Source organism: Heterocephalus glaber, unplaced genomic scaffold (genome assembly GCF_053883595.1).
Source record: "Heterocephalus glaber isolate CG9 unplaced genomic scaffold, H.glaber_assembly_v1.0 deba00001553, whole genome shotgun sequence".
NCBI lineage: Eukaryota > Metazoa > Chordata > Mammalia > Rodentia > Bathyergidae > Heterocephalus > Heterocephalus glaber.
This window is the reverse complement of record NW_028258344.1, coordinates 19,180,087-19,188,946: the sequence shown is the minus strand read 5'-3', so window position 1 is coordinate 19,188,946 and position 8,860 is coordinate 19,180,087.

Here is an 8,860-nt window from a genome sequence, read left to right as displayed (position 1 = left end):
TTTGCAGGATACAACAGTCTAGGTTGGAAGTTATTTTCTTTTAGGACTTGAATTACTTCACTCCAGGCTCTCCTTCATTTGAGGGTTTGTGTTGAGAAGTCTGCTGTGATTCTACTGGGCTTTCCTTTGTAGGTGATTTCTTTCTTTTCTCTAACTGCTTGTAGAATTTTGTTTTTCTGTTGGGTTTCTGGGATCTTGACTATTATATGCCCAGATGTAGATATTTTTTGATCATGGCTAGTTGGAGTTCTATATGCCTCACTTATCTGTATGTCCAATTCTCTACCTCTGTCTGGGAAGTTTTCCGCTATTACTTCTGTAAACAGTTTTTTTATGTCAATGGTGCTTTCTCCTGTTTTTTCATGGACTCCTATCAGTCTTATGTTATTCTTCTTTGCATTGTCTAGCAGTTGTTGGATTGATTTCTTGTGGTCCCTTACTATTTTTAAGAAATCTCTATATTCATGGTCATTAACTGCAATCCTGTCTTCTATATCTGATATTCTATCTTCAGATTCCCTTAATCTGCTGTGGATACTTTCAGTGGAGTTTTTGATCTCCTGAATATCTGTTTGAATCTGTTTCATGGATTCCATTTCTTTCTTATGTTGGTTGATCATGGTTTAGATTTCTTTCTTATGCTGGGTATTCATGGCTTCCAGTATGTTTCTGAGCTCATCTATTTTTTTATCTGTTTCTGTTCTAGATCCTCTAATCATGTCTTTCACTCTGCTCACCATCTCTGTAGATATCTGGGAGATTATTTCTGCTTTGAATTTTTCTAGAGCCTCATTCATCTGTTTTGTTACCTCCTGTGCTGTCAGTTCAGGGTATCCAGGTGGTTGGTTATGGGACTTTTCCATCTCATTTCCCCTAGGATTTACCCTTGGTGGGGTGGAAATCTGAGTTTGTGCCTTGCTTAAATGTCTTCTCATTTTTGTTTTTGGTACTGTCCTTGGTTTAACTCCTGGGTTGATAGTTTGAAATTGCTTATTGTAGGTATATTTGTTGCTTGTAATTAGAACACTTATGCAATGATTGCTTCTCAGAGGTATCTTCCAGATATAGCTGGTCTTTAAATTTTGAGTCTCTAATGACTCTAAGGCTCTCATTTTCCTTATACTAGGAAGGTTCATTGACTAGATCAATAACAACACCTTAGCCCAAGTGATACAATCAACAACACCATTGCATCAAGTACATCTTTGAAAATGACATTTTGTGGTAGTTTTTAATCTATCACCTTTAGCTGTGTGAATTAAATCAAGATCGAGGACCAACCCAACATATGGTGAATAAACTCTTCAATATAACAACTTTACCCTTTGGGATGGGGAGTTAGAAGGGGTTGGGGAGGGAGGGACAGATGGGAAGAAGTATAGGGGAAGGTTAGCAGTGTGGTCAGAGGACACAGGTGAGAAGGAAAAAGAGAATAATAGTAAAATAAAGAAGAACTCTGAATGAGGACCAAAACAGGGACAAAAAGGGAAGATGAACAATGTGGGAGAGCAAGAGAGTGAGTGTAAGAGAGAGAGAAAGGAAAGAGAAAAGAAAGAAGAAAAGAAAAGAAAAAAAGGAGAGAAAAATATTTACAAAGAGTAGGAAAAAAGTTAAAGATAAGAGGAGCAAAAGAAAAGAAAAGAGAAAAAAAAACTAATACTACTAATTTTGTTAATAAAAAATAACAATGAGGATGAAGGGCCTCTTTCAGGGTATGTCTCTGCTGTCACAATAGACAACGTGGGTAGCAGTGTGCAGATATAAGTCAATGAGTCTCAGCAAGCTAGTCACCATTTCTGTAGATATCTGGGAGATTATTTCTGCTCTGAATTTTTCTAGAGCCTCATTCATCTGTTTTGTTACTCCCTGTGCTCTCAGTTCAGGGTGTCCAGGTGGTTGATTATCAGAATTCTGCACCTCATTTCCCCCAGAAATTGCCTTTTGTGGGGTGGAAGTCTGGGATGGTGACTTGCCTAAATGCCTTCTCATTTTTGTTTTTGGTACTGTCCCTGGTTTAGTTCCTGGGTTGATATTATGAAGTTTCTACTGCAGGTTTCAGCTGCTTTTCCCCTGAAGAATGTCCAGTTTCCGATGGGAGCTGATCATCCCTCCAACTTACCAATCACAGTGGTCTGGTGTGCCTTTATTGCAGAGATACCCTTCATTTTTCCAGTGGGCTTGTTTTCATCAAGGAGCCTGAGACAGGCACTCTCTCTGTTGTTCACTTCTGGAGCTCAGGACAATGGCTTTTGTCTCCCTGTGCCTCTGCAGTGTGTAACCAAGTAGCTGCACAGCCAAAAGGCCAGAGGCCAGGGTGGGGGGTGGGGGAGTATTGTTGGAGGTGCCCGTGTGGTGCAGCCTTCAGCTGGTGGGCCTGCCTGGGGTTGGGGGGGTTTCCTCCTCACCTTGTCCTGGTGGCTGGTGGAAAGCTGGTGAAAATACTTTTAATAAAATAAATAGAATGGGGAACCATGTTTTAGAACTTACAATCAATGTTCCTCACACTCCTAATCAATGTTTCCTTTAACTTTATTCTCATGATTTTCTATAAAAATCACATGCACTTTCCTGACTGCTCTGTGCTAATACTTTCTAATACAGAGATAATCGTAGCACAGACCTTGTACTACACTATTTTTAGAATGTTTATGAATATGTAACAAGGGAGGTAATAATCAAGGCAGCAAATGCAGTAATGGAGATATAGTTCAAGTGCCATCATTGCTCAAAGGAAAGAGTCCCTTGTAAATGGAGAAATCAGAATCCCAGAGAAGATAAGAGTAAAGCCATAAAGAGTTTGCACTATGGAGGACAAACATATACATACACATGCAAATAACATCCAGATGATTTAAACCCTACAGAAGTCAAGAAAAATGTTGGGGAATGTAGGAGTATAAGTGCTATCAGGGAATGCATTCATCTTTAGAAAAAAAAATGTAAGAAGTTATAGAGAAATAAACAATTATAAAATATATACTCAAACAAATATGAACTCTGATCTCAGCACAGGGGAGGGCCAATAAAGTCAATAAAGTCAAATCATGGCACTTTTCTGCTCAGAACTCTCAGTGGCCATTTCTCAGAATAAAAGTCAAAATCCTTAAAATGATCAGACCTACACAACCTTGTAGTTTGTGATGCCCCTGACCTCATTTGTGAAACTGATTTCTTCTTTCCCTTTGCTGCATCATTGTAAACATATGGCATAGTCCTGCCACACGGCCTTGCCCATCTTCTTCCTCTGCCTGGAAACTTCTTCCTCTAAGGTCTATTTAATAGAAGCCTAGGTATAGACTTCTCATGACTATATTAAACCTTTCACATCCCTGCTGGGCTGTTCATTAAGCCTTTCCTGATCCCTTATGTAAAATTAAGTGCCTTCCTCTGTATTTCCTATCTTCATTTCACCTCATTTTTTCCCCATAGCATTTATTACCCTCTGCCTTCTTCCATGTTTCCTTCCTGTTTGTCTATTATTGATCTCCTCTGTCCAGAATGTACAGTTGATGAAAATATGATTTTTTTATCTGGTTTGCTAGCTGTATGCCTCTAAAATCTGAAAAAATGTCTGCCTTATAGTTGGAATTCAGAAAAAAATGAGCAATTATGTGCATCATTACAATAAAATGTAGGGATGAGACACCCACAGAGGATTTTAGTGTATTAATCAGACCAGTTTTGATTGTTTACTCATGAGTATCCCTATCAGTGGTTCTTAATGTAGAATATGACAATACCTCTCCCTGTCCAGAAGAGCATTTAAAAATATATGTAGGTAATCTTGGTAAAAAAAAAATTAAATTAAAAAATAAAAATATGTGCAGGTAATCTTGGTTGTTGCCATAGGGTAAAACCTGGAGAAATTTCTACCACTGGCCATTAGTGCTCCAAGAAGCCCTGTGAAAAATGCCTTTCAAGACATGGGCTAGCCCTTCACAATAAAATTTTTGTCACCCGAAGTGTCAACATACCCCCTCTGTAAAACATTACTCAGCATCATTCTTCCTTACCTAGAAAGATAACACCAAAAGGTCAACTATTGCTTTTGAGTCTATTAAAAATTGGGAAAAATATTAAAAATATATAGACATTATATTCTATTTCAGAAGGCATTTATAATCTACCAGAAAATTAATATATTTTATATAGCCATTTCATTGTTATATATCTAAAAAGATATTTCATCTATTTACACTCTTTTTTCCATGTGAAGCTGTTTCTGCTTCAAATTGGTTTCATGAACCCAGCTGAAAGAGTTCTTCTTTTCAGCTGCTCTACAGGGGAGCTTCCTAAGTACAATGAGGGGAGGGCCTGGGTTTCAGGGTGTCCTTTGGCTCTGTCACTCCCAGGTTGCCCTTTTAAATTTGCATTGGAATTACTGCCCTCTTCTTTTTGTCTCTTCTTCTTTCTCTGTGGCTTACTCTCACTTTCAATACACACATTGTAGAAAGAAGAAACAGAAGAACCTGGTTTTGCTGTTCCAGAATGTTCTTTCTTTTCCTCATTCTTCACTATGTAAGGGTGAAATGGGGGGGTCAAAATAAAAATGTCTCTGTAGGTAATCTATTTCATGAGTGGATCACTTAGACTACAGGAGCTTGTTCCCCAAAGGGCATTTGTTTAATTCAGATTCCAATTACACTTAAACAAAAAAAAGGTAATTTAACACATGAGAAGTATTGGTTTTCTGGGAAAATAGGTCTGCTTGCCTGCCTGTACGGCAAATTAACACTGTTAGCAAAACTCTCTGAGGATATAGGTCCCAGAGATAATTAGTTATTTCTATTCTAAATCTATAATTATGATAAATAATGATTTGTGTTTACATTATGAGGAACTAGGTTAAATATTTTACATACCTCACTTCATTTAAGTCTTAGAATCCCATTTATTCATTGGTCTACTTAACAAATAACTACTGGATTCTAAATACTAAATAAATATCAAATAATACTAAATACTAAAGTACTAAATACATTTAGAACTAAATACTAAAGTTCATTTAGTACTAAAAACTAAATATTAAAATACTAAATACATTTTCAAGCTCTAGGAATATAGCAATAAAGGAAGCAAAAATCTCTGTCCTCATGAAACATATATTGTAGAGGACGAGAAAGCCATTAAATCAACATATGAGAGTATAAGGCAATTTACGAGCCTACATACGCACGCATACTTACACACACCTTCACATCCTTCTAGTGTTAATGCAATGAGGCTAACAATGCCAAGGCAAATTAAGAACATTATGAAGGATAAGATGGTTATTTTGGACCTGGGAGTTAAAAGAGTGTCTTTTAGAAAGGATCACAATGAAGAGAGAGAAAAGCCACATGACATTCTGGGAGACAAGTGTTATAGTTAGAGGAAAAAACAAGTGAAAAAGCCCTAGGATGGGGTGAACTTGGTAGGAGAAAAAGCAAATGGAGGAGAGAGAGTGCACAGCAAGATGCAGAGATGGAGGCTAAGCAATGAGGCGGAAGCCACAGCCCCATAGAGCTAGTGTAAGTAGCAAGGGGTTTCAGCCTTGACCAGGAGCATGTGGAATGCCCTTGGAAATTTTCCTGCAGGAAAGGTAGTGGTTGTGCTTTTCCTTTTAAAAAATCAATCCAGATGTTCTGTAGTCCAGACTATCAAACATCAAAGGTGGAAGCAGAAAGACATGGTAGGAAACTGCCTTGGTATTCAGGCTCGTCATCTCCATACTTACTGCTGTGTATACAAATTGGCAAAAAGTTTTGGATCTTGCACATCCACTAACTATATATGATATAAATTATAGGATACACTAATATTTATTTGACACTAGGTCTCACAGATCCCCTGAACTAGTATAGTACACTCATTATAAGATATAAATAATGAAATATTTAAAATAAAACAAAACATTTTATCAATTATAAAAATATTTTGCTTTACCAAAATATTATTTTGATTTCTGTTACTATATCTTTAGTATTAATTTTATTAATATTTATCATTTTTAGGGGAATATGATCAAATATTTTGAAAAGTTTTCCTGGTATCTAACTTCAAGAATCATTTTATATTTATTTTGGCTTAAAAAACATTTGCTAATCATGATACGTTAACTGTCACCAACAAATCAATCAAGACAAATGTCATCATTAAGAGCATGTTTATTATTCTACCTAGTCTTGGAAATTTTGAATTCTTTGGTTAGTCTGTCATGTCTGATTAAGTCAGCATTATTTTACCTCATAATGTGAATGACAGAAGCGTGTTGTCATAGGCAAGGTAATCATCAGCTGTTAAATTTCCTTCATGTTAGCTTGTTCATTTGTTATATTCAGTCCTAGTTCTACAGGAGTTTTCTGAGAATATTTGTCAATGGTAAGGCAAAGTTGGATTTCAACATTAGTTAATCTTACCTGGTTCAGGAAAGTGTAATGTGTGAAGAAGCTTTAATAGTAAGTAAACAGGCACCCGAGGGACTGGAGAAGCCTTAGACCACTGGGCTCTTCTCTTCAGACACCCCTCTTGTCAAAAGATGTGTGGGCCAACAGGGAACAATTGCTGTTGATACATGATTTTATAGGAAATCTTAATTTCTTTCTTTCTTTTGAAGATACAATTAAGTAAAAATAAAAACTCTTGTATTTTTTAAAGCACTACTTTCGATGGTTGTCTTGTGTACTTCTTGGAGAGCACAAATCCCACTTTGTGCACCATTAGTAAAAGCAGTGGTTTCTTGGAAAAGGTTGAAGTGAGGCCAAGTGTTATTAATTTTATGGTGAATGGTTTTAGACACAATAATTGAGTACTAAACTCACGTATTCCCACTGCATTATGAGAGCTGCTAGGACTTTTCACTCTTCTAATATTTTTAGTATTAATTTTTCCAAAAGAAAATATTACTTAATATTGATATTAATGTTCATATTCCACATTCACAGTTACTATGTTAGTGGGTATTTAACATTTTTTGAAATTTTACCTCTTTTCATTTACATTGAAAAAGTTTGTTTCCTGAGAAAAGGAGTCTTAATTGCTTAAGCTCATTATTCTTATTTCTTTACTCTCTTTCCCCACTGATAATTTACCAATAGACTATTGAATAAACTTCAATATTTCTTTGCAACCTTGACTTTACATTATGTTCCATTAAGGATGTGCTCTCAGAATATTGCCCTTTAAAATTATTTGAAATATATTTGACTATATATCCTGTTCCTTTGTTATTCCCCAAAATATTCAACTTTATTCTTTTTAAATACATTATTTCACTTTTCTTTTTGCAAGTAAAAGCAAGTATTGCTACAAATGCATGTAACTTCCCTCTAATTTTTCCTGTGATGTAGCTTACTGGTTATATTTTTGTGTACCATTCATTTTTCATAGCAATACATCCTGGAAGACCACTTTCAGAGAAAGTTTTTTCACTGCTTTTCAACTACACAGTTGTCAGAGACTGAATGTTTGTGTCTCTATAAAATTCAAGTGTTGAAATTCTAACCCCCAGGGTGATAGTAGTAGGAAGTGAGGCCTTTGGGAAGTCATTAGATCATGGGGGTGGAGCCATCACAAATGGGATTATTTTCCTCATAAAACAGGCCTCAAAGAGCAACCTCACCCTCTTTCTGCCATGTGGGGCTAGAAGAGGAGGGCAACATGCAACCATAAGAGCACCCTCAGAGCACCAGAACTGGACCTGCATCCTGATCTCAGACTTCCAGCCTCCAGCACTGTGAGAGATAAATGTCTACAGTTTATGAGCACCACATCTGTGCTCATAACAACCCAGAAGGAATAAGACAACAGTTTTCCCTCATGTGAACCTACCAATTAGTGGATCTCTTTCTGATGTACTTGGGCTTATGTCTGGCCTTTTGGTATTATGCTATTACAAATGATGCTATAATGCTCTGTAACATTGTATATGCCATTTCATTTTTTGCCAGTGTATCTTTGGTAAGGATTTGTAGAAGAGGAATTTCTAGGCCAAAGAGTAAATGAATATGTAATTTTAAAAGATATTCTCAAATTCTGCGGTTTATAGTTGACAAATTCTAGAGTTTGTAGAGTTTTCACATGCTTTTTATTTTTTAGAATGAAACAGTTATACTACCTCCATGCACTTTTTATTTTCACAAGAAAATATTTTTGAGGTATTAATTTTGTTGCTCAATGTATCATGTAGAAATTCAAAGAATAACTTCCTGTCTATACTCAAGTTTAGTAAAACCCATTCATCTTTTCAAAAGCTGGCATGTTCCCCTCAATTAGTAGGCTGTCAGTGAGGGAAATATGACAGGATCTCATTAGTCTCTCCTGAAGGAAGAGCATCGGGATCAAAAGGATTCAACAAGGATGGATGCCCTCTCTCCAGTTTGCTGAGACAGGGGTGTCACTCCTGCAGTAAGTTAAGATTTACTATCTCGAAAGGAACTGGGGGAGTCAGGTGGCAGCAGGAAGAGGCAGTACCTACAGAAGCATATTCTGCTGTATCGGGGAATGAATTATTTCCCTACCTACTGCTACAAGATGGGGAGAGTGAGCTTTCGTTTGTGTCAGGCCTAGTCTATGGACCTAGAACTTGTAGCAACACACACACACACACACAGATCAACAGTGGAACCCCCTCTGGAGATGGAAAGAGCTTCCCAAAGGTGTCAGTGTAAACTGGAGGCTTGAAATAGGAGGAAGTGATGGGAACAAAGATTATTATTAGTAAAGAGAAGTGGAGAGAGCCCAAAAGATTGCAGTGGGAAGCCCTCTTTGAAAAGTCTAAATTAGTGAAGTTTCTAGTCTTACGTGTATCTAGAATAATTTTAAATAAAATCCTAGATTCTGTTACATTTTAAGGGAACTAGCCTGAGAGATCTACCATGTT